Raw genomic sequence first — 18,112 nt, 5'->3', positions numbered from 1 at the left:
CCAATAGATCAAATACAGTTCAACCTTATTATGGACTCAACCTATTTGTCAAATTTTGTTTTTCTCTGGAGTGGTAAGAGAAAGCATTTAAAAGTAATATATATCATTTTCTATTTATACATCTTAAAAACAGCTGAAGGTGATTTCTTCCCCAGCCCCCTCCCAAGATCTAAGAAAAATAATTACGCTGGGTTGAAATTTTATAAGTAAAGTTTCAACTGAGAATAGATTTTTATTGCCAAGATATATAATAGGTGTTTTTGAGAGGTCGTTAACTTCAACACTATAGTCAAACAGTGTTACAGCCTACACGGCATCATTCGTTAAGCAATTAAGTTACTGATAGGCTTTTACATTTATTTACCTTGATGGAAAGATATGTTTACTCAACCTGAGAACAAATCAACATGAGGAGGCGGAAGTTCAGAGTAAATTTGACTAATGATGTTGTGTTTTCATCCTTGGAAGAAACAAAAAAGCCTTTCTGCTTTTGATGCCATGTTATCTCCATTGGAAGAGATCCGAAATGATCCAGACTGTCATGTGAGAGCTTAGTTAAGCTCAGATCCCCTTTGATTGCCTCTGAATGTCTCTCTCAGTTGGCTCGTACCTCCTTCATATGATACAGCATACAGCACTTCAGTTTGTTTATTAAACAGTACTTTAACTTTTTAGACTTAATGTTCTAATGATTCAATCTTTAAGCAAAATATAGGGGGGGGACCTTTACCACTAGAAGAAAATTTAATGTGGCCTCCCTGGTGAAATGTCAATTAATTCCATTTAAGCATGGCTTTATTAAACTACAAAACTGACTAGTATATGTTATACTTCTCATTGAACCCTAATTATCTCTTTATTTCCTTGTAGGCTTTTACCAGTTTCTCCAGCCTTGCCTCTGTGGATTTCATAAGCTCTGTTTCTCCAAGTGATGCTTCAGTGTCCCCTGTGATGGAATCCATTATGTGTGAGCATCACCATGGGTATCTAATTTTTTTTTACTTCCAGTTTTTAAGAAGAGAACAATAGATATGGACCTGAATCAGGAGCTGTTCTGTGGGCACAACTCCCATTTAAATCAGTGAGAGATCTGTGCATAAGGAGCTTTAGACTATGGCTGAAGTTGAATGCAGGCTCTGCGCAGTGAGGGCCAGACATATCCCTCCCTTCCTTCCTCCTGTTCTCTCACTTTCTCCTTCTCTCTCCAATTTATATGCTGCCCTTCCTAAAAAAAGACTCAGGGTGACTTGCAATGAAAAGTGGTAGTTAGTCATGTTAGCCTGAAGTCAGTCAGAAGGCAGCATAGACATGCACAGTTAGGCTGGGGACAGACATTACACATAAGCCGGTTTAAGTGATCAGAAACTGGTTTAAACTTGTAACAAAACGGCTGTTCATTGCACATAAACCAGTTTGAAAATGGCTGAAACCAGTCTGAGATAAACCTAGTTGAATGTAGTATCAGACTTAACTGATTTGGCTCAAACCAGTTTATGCAATGTCTGTCCCAGACCCCTTGCTGGTTTAAGTTAAACCAGACTCCCCCAGCACCCTGGCATGCTCTCTGGGCTGGGTGGGGCTCTCTGCTCCACAGCAGAGCTGTCCCCTCCCCCCTGTTCCCTGGCTGGAGCTTGGCAGAGATAGCAGACATCTGCCTGGCTTCCCCCTGCTTCCGCCTCCTCTCCCCACTCCCTGCTAAGCATAGGGATTGCCCCATCCCCTCTGCCTTACACAGACACTTATCAGCATTAGCTAGCAGACTACATGCTGGCTATGGTCCGCACTGCGGTGGATGGGACAAAGGCAGAATCAACAGGTAGCTGGTAATGTCCCTCTGTTGATTTCTTAATGGGGTGATAAACACTGCGTAAGGGGTGATAAACACTGTGGTATCAATTCCCTGCTGGGCTGGTCAGAAGGTGGAGGGAAAATCCTCCTTAATCAGGGTGTCCTGTCCCACTCAGCTCAGCATTGTGGAAGGGAAGGGAAGAATGCTCTAGCACACCCGGGCTTCTAGCATAAGTCAGTGCAGGCATCTGCCTGCATTTTCTCAGTCCAGAGGGTATGCCTGTGTGTTACAAATTGGTTCAGCCTAGCCAGGTTAGACTAACCTGCAAAGATTGAATCATTTCAGGCTCAGGCTTTTTTAATGTCTATCCCGAGCCTTATAGACTAACTAAGGTTTATATCTAAGATATAGATATAGATCTTATTTAGTGTATAAAGGTACATATCTACCTTGCCTTATGACTTACAATAACTTAAAATAAGAGTACAGAATAACTTATAAAACAGGGGAATGGACAAGAGAACAAAACAACTTTAAAGATAACTAGACTATAAACAGAAAACAGAGCCATCCCTAAATAATATCCTATCTTAGCTTTTTTTGCTAAATGCCAATCCAAATAGGAAGAGCACATACCAACTGCAGAGACTTCCTCAGGCTGACAAAGGGTTTTTAAACCTGAAAGCCTGCTAAAACATTTTTTCCAACTATTTAAATTGGTCTAATAAAAGATATCAGATTCACCCAAAGAACCTTGTCTGCCTATGTCCTTAGACCAGCACGGCTACAACCTATACCCCTGTATCCAAACAGAAAGGTCTTACAGCATGCCTGAAAGATGTCTAGGCTCAGGCTCTGACAGGCCTCAAGTGGGAGGGGGTCCTAGACCTGAGGAGCAACTGATGAGAACAATTTAAATGAATATACATTGCAACATTGTTGGCTAAAAGTCAACCCAGTGGACATATCCTCTGCTGCTATGAATCAACATACATTCACTGGCTTCAGTAGAGTTCTACTATGAGGCTTCCCCCGGATGAGGATTTGATTCCTGAATTTTGTGAGTTTGGGATTTGCAGTTATGTGATCGCACAGCTATTAACACCTTGAGACCAGAGAATCCTGTGCTTTGGGATCCATACCCAAAGACTGGGTTTTGCTGATAATTTTTTTAATTATAAGAAGTTAGAAGATGAAGTTATTTTGCTCTTTCATGCCTGGGAAAAAAATTGGAGTTCCTTAATTGGGCAAAAGCCCTTTTACAGTCAGTTGCAGTTTTGCAAAATTAAGTACTACAAATATATCCAATATTTGTTGTAGCATGCTCTAATTCTGACCTGCAAAAAACACTTGTCTTTATACCTAGATTTCCAATTAGAAGAAATCGGTAGCTGCACCAAAATATGTGATGTTTTTGTGACATAGGGGAAAAATACTTAACTGGGATTAGTTTAAATCACATATGCTATTCATTGCCTTTGTGATCTAAGCCAAATTTGAACCCAGGTGTTCATTCTTCATTTGAACTCAGACATTATCTCATTGTACAATCTAGGTGCTTATAACTCATCCAAAACTTGTTCTGGAAGCATAATATGGTATTTTGGCTCTGAAATGATTTCATTGTTAGGCTGAGTGTTACACAGATGGTATTTTAAATATAAAATTCTTTTTATGTTTCTTGCAATTTCATACTTATTTCATTACCTCATTATTTATGTGAAAGGGACACCATAAATATGAAATATGTTCAGTTTAAAAAAAGTTGAGCGTAGTTTCGATACCTTGCCCTGAATCTTTTGATGCTGGTGGCTTCACTGTCACATTTTCTACTTTAAAAATATATTTATGTCCCTAGCTGCTGTGTGACGGATCCACACAAACAGCAGGGGGAAATAGTCTCACTTAGTTGATTATAGGAGAGAAGTGGCAAAATGGCTATGCACAAAAAAATGCTGCCAAATGCAGAAAGTGAAGAAAATGAACAAAATAAAAAATATTTTTTGCCAATCTCTCTTATTTCTAGTAATGTTAGGTATTACTTATAACATCAGCAGGGAAACAGTTTTCAGACAAAGATGTGATCTCTATACCAAGGGTGTCTCTCGACTACAAAAATATATTTATTAAATAAACATTAATTATGAGAACTGAAACTCCTCATTTAAATCAATAATTATAACCAGGAGCAAACCAAATCATAGTAGCACATTAACTTTATTTTGCTGTTCAATATGCTATAATTTAAAATAAATTCAAATAGTCATAATCATTCAGCTCCATATGCTGGAAATGGAAAAGTTACCTTAAACCAGCTGCATATTGCAAGAAAAATGAAAGAAGAGGTGTTTTCAAGAAACAGCATATGGGGACCAATCCTCAGCAGATGACTTACACCAACTAAAGCCCTGGCCCATAATTGTAAGTAGCAGGTGTCATGATGAGCTTTTTCATGGAGTTATATGTTGATGCCTTTCATTAAGGCAAAGGTGAATGTAATTTTTTATTTTACTCTTTTTAAGCACTGAAAGGGAAGTAAATTCTTTCAGGAAAAGAAATCTAATGTGAGGATTTTATCTTATTGGAAATTGTGGGCTCTTTGCCTAAATTGTATGGGATTTTTGTTCTGTTTCATTTTGCATTGCCTTATTCAGTAGGCCAAATCCTCCCCTGACTCACAGCTCACTAATTCTGATGTTTGACAAGTCCATTTCACCTGTTCAACCTGTTGGATTTACCACAGCAGGATCTATGGCAGCTTTTTCTTTCTACCCCTTGTCTGAGGTGCATTTTTCTGTTGTTTGGATGCTGTGACACAAAGTCCCACACTGTTAGAAAATTGAGAAAGAATTAAAAGGGTCAACAGCAATGGTCAGCACTAAATGCTACTACTAAGGTATCCCAACGACTCAGCATATATCAAGTCTTACATACAGTAAGAAGGCTTTTTTTTTCACCTCTCCAAAGGTAGAGGTCAGATTGTGTCCAGCCGCTTCATGTTGGCAGAAGAGTTGAGTGGACATTAAGGCCATTTCTAGACATGCTTATCATTTTCTAAACCATATTAACTGATCAACATGTTAACAGTTTGAATCAAATTTCTATTCAAATGAAGGGTTAATAGATGATCATTGACCATCAGCCCCTTAACAGACCCAATTCACAGCCTCTGTGTGTGGGCTTATGTACTTAGCACTTGGGTTAGAAATAATTAGAAAGTGATAATAAGCCTGTTTAAGCACTGCTACATTATTGGAAACCTACTGAAAGTTATCTAAAGTGTTGTTCCAGAAGCCCTAATGTGTGCAATTGACTTGAGTGTTGATGACCATCTCAGCCAATGTGTTGTGGGGAGGGGGCAAAAAGGTTTGCCCCCTTCTTCACAGACCAATGGCCCTTGTGCTTAGGCAGGGCTGGGGGCTTAGTCAGGATATTGATACTTAGTCATGGTAAGGTGTTGTTGGTACGTCTGATTTTGTAAAGGTGTTACTTTGTGCCTGATAGCCTCTGTTGTGTTGCAAAAACCCAGCTGAGTTTCCCCTGTTTGATATTTGCAGTGCCCATCTGCCGAATTCCTAAGGCCTCTTTTTCCTAAAAGCAACACTGTGTATACATGCTAATTAATACAGTTTAAATGGCCTAGTTTGGACTGCCCTAATTTGAATTAATTTTAATCCTCATTCAGTGAGGATTAGTTAATTCAGACTGGAGTCAATTTTAATCAGACTTCAGGTGTCCATGTGTATATAGTGACTGTTGTAGCTCAGATTAAACCTAGAAAAACATGACATCTATAAATGGCCTGAAAACTTTCAGCACTCCTGTTCAGCGGTTGGTAACAACTATGATACTTGCTTTCCCTCACAGCAGGGACTATTCTTTTCTTGTACCCTCATTGCATAAAATTCTGTTTCTTTTGAACGTCTAAATAGCAGTTTTTAGACACATAAATAAGAAAATGCCACTTATGTGCAGAAAGTGATTCTATTTCTCCAGCAGGATGGATGCGTAAGCATGCACACATAGACTGAGCATGTGCAGTAGGCTATAGACTACTGGGCGCATATGCACTATGTACAGAGATGGCCATAGCAAATCAGCTTGTGCGGGGCCTGGACATGGAGGCGGTGGCAGCAGGGAGGGGTGGGTGGCGAGCAGCTGGACACAAGGCCAGCTTGGCTCTGTGGGGCCCCCCAAACTATGGGGCCCGGGGCAGCCGCCCTGATTCACCCCCTTCAGGAATGGCCCTGACTATGTACATCCATTATGTATGTATACTGGTGTTTTAAATCCCCAGAAACTAGGTGGCCAAAAATACACGGCCAGCCAGTGATGGATTCTGAAGGAATAGGAGGGCTATAAGTATGTTTTCTAGCCTACTGGCTCTTCAGGCAAGTTTTGCACTCCTTTCAACAAAAAAGAAACAAACAAAACCCAAGAAAAAATCCCCACTGTTATGTCCCAGACACTGGGAGGGGAACCTCCTTTTGCTCTGGCCCCAGTCTTGGTGTAGCAAGCAGTTCAAATCACAGCCTGCTTCCTTCCCTCTTGCAAACTGCTCCCTCAAACATTGTTCCTTATCTGCTCCTCCCTTTTCAGTTTTAAGCTCCAAGTGGCAGGGGTGATGTGTAGGGGGTGCATGTGGGTGCACATGTACCCCCTGAGCATGGCGGTGCCCCCCCTACAAAAAGGCCCCGCCGACACTGTTGGCAGCACCTGTGGGTGGTCCCTACTCGCCACCCTGCCACAGCCACCGCTGGTGGCATCTGCTGGCGGTCCATGATCCCCACTGGCTGCCACCACCACCCTGCCACCCCAGCTGCCAGGGGTATGCGTCGTTCATGCCAAGTGGGACACTTCTACATTATCCAAATGCTTCACAGCTTGGCTTTCTCAACAGGGCTGACTGTTTCCTCTTAAAGGCTAAGTACAGACAGTCAAAAAGCCTGAGGCTAAATCAATTCAATCTTTGCAGGTTAGTTTAAATTGTGTAGATTGAATTGATAAGCAACACACATTCACCTTTGATTCTGGAAACGCAGACACATGCCTGCAGTGGCCCAGGTCAGGAGCTGGGGGGCACTATAGCATGCCTCTATGCTCAGCTGGAGCAGACAGCTAGCCTGCCCACGGGGTAGGGGCGGCTTGTAATGGAGGTGCAAAGTATCCTGGGATGCTGGAGGACTGTGAGTTAACTTGAATCTGGACGCGATTTGGGCAAAGGCAGAGGGAGAAAACATTATTTAGGCAGGGCTGAGCATGTGCATGTATGAGCATGCATGTACTCCTCCCTTTCAGCAGGTAAGTCTATAGGAGAAGGCATGGGGGAGGTGGAAGGGCCGTGGCACGGCAAATTAAAGCCCCCATGGTGAAGGAGGGAGTGGGGCAGAGGCAGGGACAGGGGCTGGGGTGAATGGGGCCCCAGCCAGGCTGCGTCATGGGACAGTTGGAGCCCATGTGGCTTGTTCAGGTGCAGGCATGGGGTGGGGGGTCCCACCACTATGCGCACCTTGGTGGAGGCCAGAGGGACATATGCCCCTCTGATCTGTGCCCTGGGTGGAGGTGGGCTGCCCGCTACATGCTGGGCTCTGCACTCCGCTGCCACTGCCTCTGGAGCTGCATGATGCCATGTGCGTCCCACTGCTAGGCTGGCAGGGTTTATGGCGCAGCGCAGCACTGGCAGGCACATGGAATTATGCAGCTCTGGAGGCAGCAGCAGCGGGGCACAGAACCCAGTGCTCAGCAGTAGCCCACCTCTGCCCCATGCAGAGATTGGGGGGCATGTGCCCCCTGGGCCTTTGCTGGGGTGCACACAGCAGCAGAAGACCCCCACACCCCTGGATGATCCACCCGGGTTTTGACTGTCCCATGATCCAGCCCAGCCAGGGCCCCAATCACCCCAGCCCCTGCCCCTGCCCCTGCCCCTGTCCCTGCCCCTGCCCCTGCCTTTTCCCCACTCCCTCCTTCACCACAGGGGCCTCAATCTGTCCCCCACCCCTTCCCTGTCACAGAATAGACTTGCCTGCAGTGCTGGGTAGTGATCTACACATCAGGCTGAGATCCTGGCTGCGTCTGCACCCCTCCCCACTCCTGCTGCAGCTGCCCATAGCCTGAGGCTGGTTTGCTCTGATGCCCTACCCACTGCCCTGTGTATGCCGGGGAAAGGAGGGTCTGACCCGATTAGCCCCAGCCTTCTGCTGCCTATGGATCTGGGACAGAGATTCAATAAACCAATTTAATCTAAATCAGTTAAGTCTGATTGTACATCCATCCAGGTTTATCTTAAATTATTTTTTGGTAATTTTGAAAGTGGCTTATGTGCATTGAACTTCTGTTGTGTTACAGATCTGAACTGGTTTCCTATCACTCATACCAGTTTATGTGTTATTTTCATCCTTAGTCAAAGGGACAGACCACCCTGTTACAGGTGCCCTCCCATGTTTTAGGCCACTTACCCAGGAAGCTGAAGACCTGGGTGACAGGCCTCCCTCACCCAGAGGGAATTTCAATATGTGTCTCTACAACCTTGTAGCACAGTGCTCTAAACACCAAACTATAGGTCAGGTATTATCCAGTCCAGAGTCTGGCATGCCTTTGGAAGCTGGTCCCCTGAACAGACAGGAGAAGGAGGAGAACAATTCAGGGTGTGTGGGGTCTGGTGAAATGGATATTGACCCAGATGGAAACAGGTCCTGCATTCTACCTTCAACCTTTGCTCCCGGTAGGGTAGGAACCTCTCAATTGATTTATCCAATAGCTATTAAATACAAAGTACAGGAGCTCAGCTTCAAATGGAGCACCACAGGAAAGCCCCTCTAAAATTCTTAATCAGTGGCACAGCGCTTAAAGTACTATGCAGTATAGTCAGAAAGATGTAGGTTCAAATCCTACTTGGGGGAGGTGGCTTAGGACCCCAGTCTCATTTCCTGGAAAAGTGTCCTAACCACTCAGCTATTGAGACAGGAAATATGGGAGGGCTTCTCTCACTTTCTGCCATCTTCTCCAGAGCTTGTGCATGTAGCCTATGCACATGGGCTTACACATTCTGAGTGTAAAAGAAGGGCCTAAAAGTGGCCATACAGATGGCTAGAAAACTGATAGACATGTAAAGGGGAAATAAACTTCAACATGGAAGAGGAAAAGAGTAGGTCTGTATTTCCCATCTGTATGCATATGGCATGTCTTTAAGACCTATAGCAAAACATGGTCCCCTTGTACACTGGTGAACCTAACAAGGCACTTCTGCTCCTTGAGCCTCCTGTACTCTTACTAACAAAATGAGAGGCTGAGCTTACCAGGCCTAGTACTGCTCTCATAACAAGTCAACACTGTGGGCACTGACTAAATATTCCTGAGTTAGTTTTAAACCTTGTCGTTTGAGAACTGGTAGCAATCTGGGTGGAGCAGAATGAAGCTTTGTGTCGGGTGATTACTTAAATATTTACTCATCTTCTCACAGAGGCAGCCCACATTGAGTTATTTGCCAGTATGATACCAATATCCAATGTTGCTTAAGATTGCATTGGAGACCTACCATCATACTGCCTGAGAATGCCCACTCACAAAGAGGGTTGACTCAAGTTTGTGAAGGAACAACCTTAACTGGGGTTGTCCCTGACTTTCCAGTGCTTAACTCTGTGACTTTATTATTCTAACAGTTTTGAACTGTGCTGCTGTACTCCCTCATCTGAATAAAGAGGAACCAGGATTTTGCCTTGGTAGGTCACATTGTTCCTCAATGCAATGTGGGTATGATTTAATTCTGGATGAAGCTCAAACGAGGCTTGGTCAGGATATATGCCCATATGTTTGGAACCTCACTGCTTTTGCTGGAGAAAAAATAGGCTATAAACCTTATGAGAATAGCCTTCCACACAAGATGTTTAGCATTTCCTGCTTCCATTTGGGCCAGAAATATTGCAAAGCCAACCTCTTTTGGCCTAGCTTCTCCCATTCTTTGTTTTGATTGAAATTTAGAAATACAGAGGGTCAGAAAAAGAAAAATAGCAGGGGACTGAAGGGAAGTTAATTTTTTTCCAAATTTAGTAAAGGTTAGATTAGGATTTAGTTTAAGCTTTGGCTGAAACTTTGGTGGGGAGGGGAGGGAAAGGATGTGTTTATTTTAACTGAATTAGTTCATCTATCTTTAACATGATTATATTTAAGTGTGTATCCGTTTTTATGACACGGTATAAAAGAGTCTGTGCTTCTTTTTTAAGATCTGTGCCTTCTGGGAAAATTAGGGCTGAGTATAAAAGCCCGACTGTAATGCACTGAAGACAGTTCTGGCGTACAAGAAGATAGAGAGAAAGAGGTTCTTCCAAAGGCATGTGGTGAGTCCTGCTTTTTCTTGGAGTCAAAAGCAGGTGCCTCTTACTCAGGTATTTTTCCATTTGTTGTTTAAAACAATCAAGTATTAAAATGCAAATATTGAGTCGCACAGAATTTTATGCAATATCTATCTTTCTGTCTCATGATGGGTCCTTCTTTTCTAGAAGTCCTTATTCAGATCAGTGTATTTCTAAGTGATACCATACTCAGTGAATGATATCTATTGTTCAGCCAATTATAAAAGTTAGTTAAATACATGATCAAGAGAGAAAGACTGCATTTATTGAATTTATTGAATACTAAATTATTGGTGATATAGGAATCTGGCTTAAAAATTCCTGCCTAAGCTTGGGGGATAGGAGATACAAATTGGATAAATGGGGAGAAATTTTCCACCCAGGTCAGTGATGTTCCCACCTCATTCCATGACTTTATATTAGTGTGATGTCTTGCATTACCTGTAGAGGGGGCTCTCATTGAATCCCATTCAATGGTAGTTCTGTTGGTTCTGGAACCTCTTCCCAGACTGTCCATGTGTTGTCCTCTCCTGCTCACTCTAGGATGATGTACAGATATGTTCTCTCTGTGTAGCTTCCATACATGCAGTTTATCTTGAACAGCAGAAGAGCTGCCTGGAGGCTCTGGGCAGTGGTAGAGAAGGGGATTGGATTTACTCATTAATACACTAAGCCAGGGGCATGAAATTATTTCAGGTGGAGTGCTGCTTACTGAGTTTTGGCAAGCTGTCAAGGGCCACATGGGTAGTCTTATTTTTGTATATTTGGGGAGTAAGGGGGTAGGGGGCATGGGGGTGGGTGTAGGTTGGGGGGGCTGTGGTGGGGGAGGGTGGCTGCAGTGTGTGAGGGGGGGTGGGGGTGGGGTCTGCATGTATGGCAGTGCGAGGGGGGTGTGGGTGCATGTGTATGATAGGGTATGCATGTGGGAGTCATCCTATGAACACACACACTGTACATCACTCACCATACACACACACACACACACCCACTCCTGCTCCTGGCCCTGGGGTACTGGTGTGGCCCCATGCTCCTGCAGTTCAGTGATGCAGCCGGGAACCGCTTTACAGGCAACCAGGAGCAGATAAATATTAATTTTCTAAACTTTTTAGGTGCCCTGTGGGCTGGATAGAATGGCTTGGTGGGCTGGATCTGGCTCATAGGCTATATTTTACCCACCCCTGCACTAAACTCAGTCATGAATTACACCCCTATGATGCCGCATTGAAATCATGGGGATAGCATGAAATAAATATCAGCACAGAATTAGCTCTAAAATATGAGCCACATGTGCACACACAAAGGTTTCTGCCCAAAAGTTATTATGTAAAAACTGACCTTTCTTAAGTTAGCTATGAAAAAACAGATGGACTGGGTTTAGGGAAGTGTGCAAACTACAAAGTTGGCCATTGACTAGTGTGTGTTCTCCTAAGTGCATGTGGTCAGATAGGCTAGAGGCCCTGTACCCCTGACACTGTCTTGATAAGGCTTCAGTAAAACCTTGGCTCAATAAGATCTCAGCCCTGAGCAGGCCTTTCTTTTCTTCCAGCCCCACGCCCCACTTTTCCTTAGTTTAATAAGGTCTTAGCTTCTAAACAAGTTCCCCACTTCCTTCTTCCTTCTAAAAGATAGTACCATGCTTTGTTAGGTGCCAGCTGTATAAGGAGGAAGGATTTCAAAGGCTCTTGTAGCTCACACCTGGAACATGATAAGTCAAGTGACCCAGAAGCATAGGGAGCCTTTAATGGAGGTTCAATAATAAACAGTCAACTAATCGGTACACATGCCAAAGCAGTGAAATAGGGTACATCTGCGTGCACATCTGTGTGGTCACTGGTGATTGGTTTTCTTATAAAATCATTAGAATTGAATTGTATTCAATGTATAACAAAGGTATGAAAGACATAACTGTCCTATTACACATTGAACATGTAAACTGTGTAAATTCCTGTGTACTTCCCAGCCAGTTTCAACAGCCAGCTGACAGGGATTAAAGGCTCTCTAGCTATATTAATTGGGGTTGTCTACATGTGCATTAATATGCTGTAATTACTGTGCATTAAGTTTAGTACTTGTAATAACAGGTACTAACTTAATGTGTGGTAACTGATGCTACTGCGCAGTAGCACTGGCGCGTGTCTTTTAAGTGACATTAATGTACAGTAGACTAATTCTACTGCACAATAGTGCATTAGCACAGCTTTTGCTGTGATGTGCTAATGCACAGTAAATTAGTCTACTGAGCTTTTAGCATCTCATGTAAATGTGCCCACTGTGTCATTTCCTTAAGCTAAGTGCAGTAAACTAGGAAGAAGACTGAACTATGCAGGACAGGGGCCCAGCCAGTCTAGCTACTTACAACCCATATTCATTCATAGGATTTTATGCTGTGTTGTAACTAGAAGATGTAGACACTGTCATAGGGTTTGGTAAACAGTACCTGTTCAGCTGCATCCTGACACATTATGGTGTATGGCCAGTGATTTTTGCACTAACTCCCAATCATTATTTCCATTGTATGTAGAGACCTTTATGTAGCTGGTAAAGCAATAACACAGAGAGAATCATGTTGTGACTCCTTTACAATGGTGTAAAATGGGTATAAAGCAGGTGCTTAACTCACCCACCCTTAGGAGATCCCATGGCATCAGGGGTCTCCCAGCCATGCACAGAAATGGCATACCAACTGCTATGACCCCATGGAAGACAGTGGTCCACAGCAGCCTGAGGACAGGAGACATGCAATCTGCCACTCCCTCCCACCAAAATACTTGATTATAATTTTTTTAAGGCTGGGTTGATATCAGGGAGCATACAACCAATTGATACTTACTGACTTATGTTGTGGTGGTAGTGGAAAACTTGGATGCCCTTGATACTTACATAGTTTTGTTCATTTTGAGTCCCAATTCCATTATCCTTATAAGTACCTTACCACTCTGAGAGTCCTAGTGATTCCAGTGGGTTGTTTGGTACTGCAAAAGTTGGCATGCCTTCTCAACTTTAATACCATATGATGCTGGAAATATTTAAAACCTTCAGTGTTTTGCAGGCTTGAAGCTTTAGATCTTACTCAAATCTTAGGATAACTTTGAGGTTGGCAGAACGTGCTGGAGTGAGAGATTTGGAATGAGAAAATTAGTGAATACAAATGTCATGATATTTACTCAGATTATGTATTTTCTACATTTTCCTCTCATAAAAACCTGCATAACTGGTGCATAATTGTTTTGCTATGTAAGCCTTGAAAGTGAGAGTCTAGATAGCTGTCAGGTATCTTCTTTGTAGTACAGTATGTTGTCCTTAGAAGCTAATCAGTAGAACTTCCTCAGTAGAACTTAATCAGCAGAACTAAGCACATTGTCAATGCTTAACAAATAATAATATCAACAGGAGATCCTTTTGACACAACCTATCAGACTTTTGTTTATTTCTGGGGTGCATTACCTGTCTCTAGTTAACTTAAGAATTAATATTTACTACACCTCCATTTACTGTGGGTGATAATGATAGAATTTGAGGAGGATGGAAAATTTCAATGAAAATGAAATGTTAACAAGCATTAGAAATGGAATACTAAGAAAATACATGTTTCCTTCCATATGTCAGATCTGTGTATAAAGTTACCATAGCACAATACTTTTCATAGGTGTTAAGTGTCAAAGTTACTGGAAATAAAAATGGATCTGGACAATTGTTTGAAGTGTAAGAAACTGTATTTATGTTATCAGCATTGATTTTGATCTCCTGATAATCTATTCTTTTAAAAATAGGCTCATTAAATGTTCCTTAGAAAAAAAAATGTGAATGTACATAGGATTATATATATTAGTACAGGAAGGTTGGATGCATCAAAGGATTTGTAAACCAAGGGTTTTCAGTTCTGTTACACCACTCTAATTTGGCACAGTCTGGCACTAGCTGAAATTCACTTCATTTGATGGTTGTATTCACCTGAAATTAGTTGGCAGTTTTCATTCTGCTCCAAAAGGAAACACATATGCATTGTAAATAAAAAATAGATCTGAAGTTGATTCTAATCAGATTATCATAGCTTTAGTGGTTTTAATAGAACAAAGTCAACTTATACTGGTTGGGGATCTGGCTGACTATCACACGAGGCTTTAACTGACAAATGTGTTGGGATGCTCCGTAAAGGTGCCAGTGATGCAGTAAGGACGGAGATTGTGGGCAGATCCCCAGTTGTTGTAAATCATTGTTGTACCACAGACATCAGTGGAGCCGTGCTAGTCCCTTAGCTGACAACTTAGCTCTGAATGCTGGCAAGGGAAATCCCAGGTCTAGTCTGAGCCACAATTATGGATATGCTTGTGTTATGGATGCCTATGTTATACCTAATGTTTCAATATATAGAAAACCTCAATATCCCAGGGTGTCAACATCTGTTAAATCATGAACAATAAAACCTGTCTCTTTCAAATCTTGAGGGGAAAAATGGGTCTGAAGCTGAAGTCTGACATGTCTGAGCTATTGTGATGCACTTCGTAAAATATAAGTGAAAGCTGTTAGTAAGTGTTATGGGATTTGGTTTTCTCTTGATATATTGGCATTTGCCAAGCTAATGGGTGGTAAGAAGAGGAGGTGTCCCTATGAACACAAGTAAACAGGTCTCATAAGAAGCAGTTAGGATTTTGTAGTAGTAGCCACAAACCTGCAGTGCCACTAATGCTGGGTCATTACTGCAAAGCCTCTTGCAACAGAACATGCAGATGAATGAACACCACACATGCAGAAAAGACTTAAGTGGCAGCCTGCAGTTTAGTCTGACTTTGGTGAGTGGCACTATATTCCACACCCTTATCCCCTCCCCACTTCAGCCTTTCCTGTAGGCTAGTTTATGTGACTGTGGCAAATCTCATTCTGAGCCCCCGACTCTCCCAAAGGATTGTGTAAGGAACACAGGCCCCTCACTTAGAGCTGCTGATTCCACTTTGGGGCCAGACCTCTCTTTGCAGATCTAGCTGATCACATGTAGGAGGAAGGTGATCAAATACAATGGCTTCTTTCCTCTTTGTGGGAAGGAATTAGTCATAACTGCTGCATGTCTGAAGTTTGTTTCCTTAGGGACCCGGGGCAGCAGAGTTCGGAGGAGAGTGGTGGGCTTGGGAAGCATCAGGAGCAGAGGTGGTAGAACAGAGTATGGGTCAGCGCAGATGGACCACTGTGCAGATCTGTTTGCCACTGATTCTTGAAGAATGAGGATTTAGCAATGGCTGAATTCACAATAAGGGAATAAGACTCCTTTCTCCATTCTTGTCCACAGGGGCCCCTTACTCCTAGCTGGGTTCCTCGGGTTTGGTACAGGATAAGTACAGGCTCAGTATGAGTGGATGAGTGGAAGTGTCTATAATGAAAAATATTGGCTCCATAGCCTAATAAAAATATGGTTTTTTTTTAAATCAGTGAAAAAAATCCATCCTCAAAGGATATACTAATTTGATGATTATTGGAGAGTTTTAATTAAAATAGCAGGTAAAGTAAGTGTGATGCTGTGTTGTTATTCCTAATCTATCAACAAAGTAAAGGTGCCCATTTTTTTCAGTGCAATTTTCTAAATGAAAAAGTAAACATTAATATTTTAACAGATCTTACTGATCTAGTATGATAATTTAGAAAAATATCTCTATTAGGGATAGTTATATATGCTTTTTGTTGGAAATGCAATCACAGAATATGCACATAGCTGCAATCTATAGACAGATTAAGTAAATTAAATCACTCAATGTCTTTTTTTTCAATAGCTCTAAAGTTAAAAGTAATTTGCAAAGAAAATACTCAGTTTCAATTGGTTTGTAATATCTGTTAATGATCTTTGGAAAAATTTCTGATAACACACTGGAATTCCCTCAGGGACAGGATTGTGAATAAGTGGATTTTTTTAAGTCTGAGATGTCATTAGCTAGTGATTTCTTTGAAGTAAAAAGCTGTTACAGAATAAATTGCATAGGTATACAAGTGAACAGGACAATCATTTTTATGAATAATATGCATTTTTCCACTGTGCTTCATGCCCCAAAAAGAAATAATTCAAAATCTAAGCTGCTAACTGTTATAAACATTCAGGAATCATAACAGCGTGTATTTTGTGCTTGTTTTACATATGTATTAAATCGTTATATATATTTATAGATTGCTGGGGTAAAAACACTAGTTTAGGAAACTGTTTTGATCATTTTCACTTTGTTTTTATCTTGTAAATCACTCCCCAAATCTAGAAGGCCCAATCACACCTCTCCCCACCAGTGGAGGTTGCCTAGCTCCTATGAAAAGGCTTGGCTCTGCAGCCCAATCCTGTCATTTTCCTGGTGATGGAATAGAAGATTCTACCCCAGCATCATATAGAACATATGAAGCCATAGGGTTGTTCCCAACAAAGCCCCCAAGATAGTGGGGGAAATCCAGGAGAGTTGGGCAGGGAGTAGTCACTTGTGTACTACTGCCATTCTCATCCTTGTCTTGTACTCTGTGCACTTCCCACAGCTGGTACCTCTCAAGAGCAGGAAGCGGGTAACCACCCATCACCACTGCTGTTCCCAGCTGACCTAGGCATTAGGCTTACGTGAAGCAATATTTGCTTCAGATTCGGATTTGGCCAATTCGCAGGGATAGTGATTTGATTTGGTAATTCGAATCACTGTCCCAACTTGATTTGGCTGATTCAGATTTGGAGATTCAGTGCCAATTCAGAGATTTGGCCATAGACTATACAGGCAGTCCTCGATGACGCTGGACACAGCTGCCTCCAGCTGGTAAGTCTGTTGTGGTGGGTGGAGGGGGGAGAGAAAGGGTGTGGGGGTGCAGATCAATGCCCCCACAACAAGGGAGGGATTGGGGCTGGGGCTGGGGCTGGGACAAGCTGCCCAGCTGGGGCGGAAAGGCACAGAACTTGGGGAGGGGGGCTCCTGCCACTGTGCACCACTGAGCGCTGCCAGTCCAGGAGCTGCTCTTCTGGTGGCTCCTCTGGCAGTTCTCACCACTGGTGCAGGAGGGCATGGGAACGGGTGTATGACCTCAGATCTGCATGGGGTGGGCTAGACTGGGCTGTGCTCTGGGAGGCTAGCCCCAGCCACCTGCTGCTGGGCTGCAGTCTATGGGGCAGGTGGAAGCAGGGCTGTGCTTTGGGTGGCAAGACACTGCTACTGGGCTGTGCTCTGTTTGGTGGGCAGAGCCAGGGCTGCGCTCTGGGCAGCTAGCCCCAGCTGCAGCCCAGAGCGCAGCTCTGGCTCCACCCACCCTACAGAGTGCAGCCCGGCAGTGGGGACTTGCCACCCAGAGTGCAGCTCTGGCTCCACCCGCCCTATGGAGTGCAGCCCGAGTGCCATGCCCCCCAGCCCCAGCCCCAGCCTCAGCCCCAATTCCTCCCTTACTGTGGGGTCATTAATCTGCCCTTTCCCATGCCCCTTCCCTCCTCCCCTCCACCCACTGCAACAGACTAACCAGCTGGAGGCCATGGCGTCCAGCCTCATAAAGTGGAACCCCCCATTGGAATCTGGAACCACGTCAGAACCTGTTGCAAGCCTTCCGAATCTCCAAATCTCTCCGAATCAATTTGGAGGTTTTTGATTTGATTTGGACCTTTTAATGGGTCTCTCAAATTAATTTGGATATGGAGGTTTGGCTGCCGAATTGGGCCAAATCTCCTCTATATCGAATAGGCTATTGAAGCTTTGCACAATCCTACTGGGCACAGAGGGTGCTTCAGGACCACTCTCCTGCCTTATTCCAGTGGGGGCTAGAGGGAGTGGTTGTATGGGGTACTGAGCTTGACTGGGGACAGTAGCAGTGGCAGGCAGGCTCCTCTTCCTGCATTTGCTCCCTTCCTGACCTCCCCTGGGTTTCCCCCACTGACCTGGGAGCTTTATTTATGAGGAGCTGCTAGCTGCTTGAGTTTCACCAAGGATGATGGTGGTGTCTGCAGCAGAAGTTGGGTCCCTGTTCTGTGTCTGACTTCTCCTCC

At 43.3% G+C, this 18,112-nt stretch overlaps 1 long non-coding RNA gene across 2 annotated transcripts in view; it reads left to right on the top strand.

Moving 5' to 3' along the window:
* Positions 1-285: 285 nt before the first annotated feature.
* The window catches only part of LOC102376049, a 68,745-nt gene continuing 50,918 nt past the window's right edge, over positions 286-18,112 (top strand). The window contains exons 1-3 of one of the 2 annotated variants that reach the window (XR_003095725.1): positions 287-983; positions 9,448-9,507; positions 10,009-10,170. This is a non-coding gene — a long non-coding RNA (uncharacterized LOC102376049). Of the gene's footprint in view, positions 984-9,447; positions 9,508-10,008; positions 10,171-18,112 lie in introns of both variants that reach the window. The other variant, XR_003095726.1, reaches the window with a different exon arrangement.

This window comes from Alligator sinensis, unplaced genomic scaffold, assembly GCF_000455745.1.
Source record: "Alligator sinensis unplaced genomic scaffold, ASM45574v1 scaffold703_1, whole genome shotgun sequence".
In the NCBI taxonomy this organism is placed as follows: Eukaryota; Metazoa; Chordata; order Crocodylia; family Alligatoridae; genus Alligator; species Alligator sinensis.
Note: the sequence above shows the minus strand (reverse complement) of the source record. Positions and strands in the feature narration are given on the sequence as shown.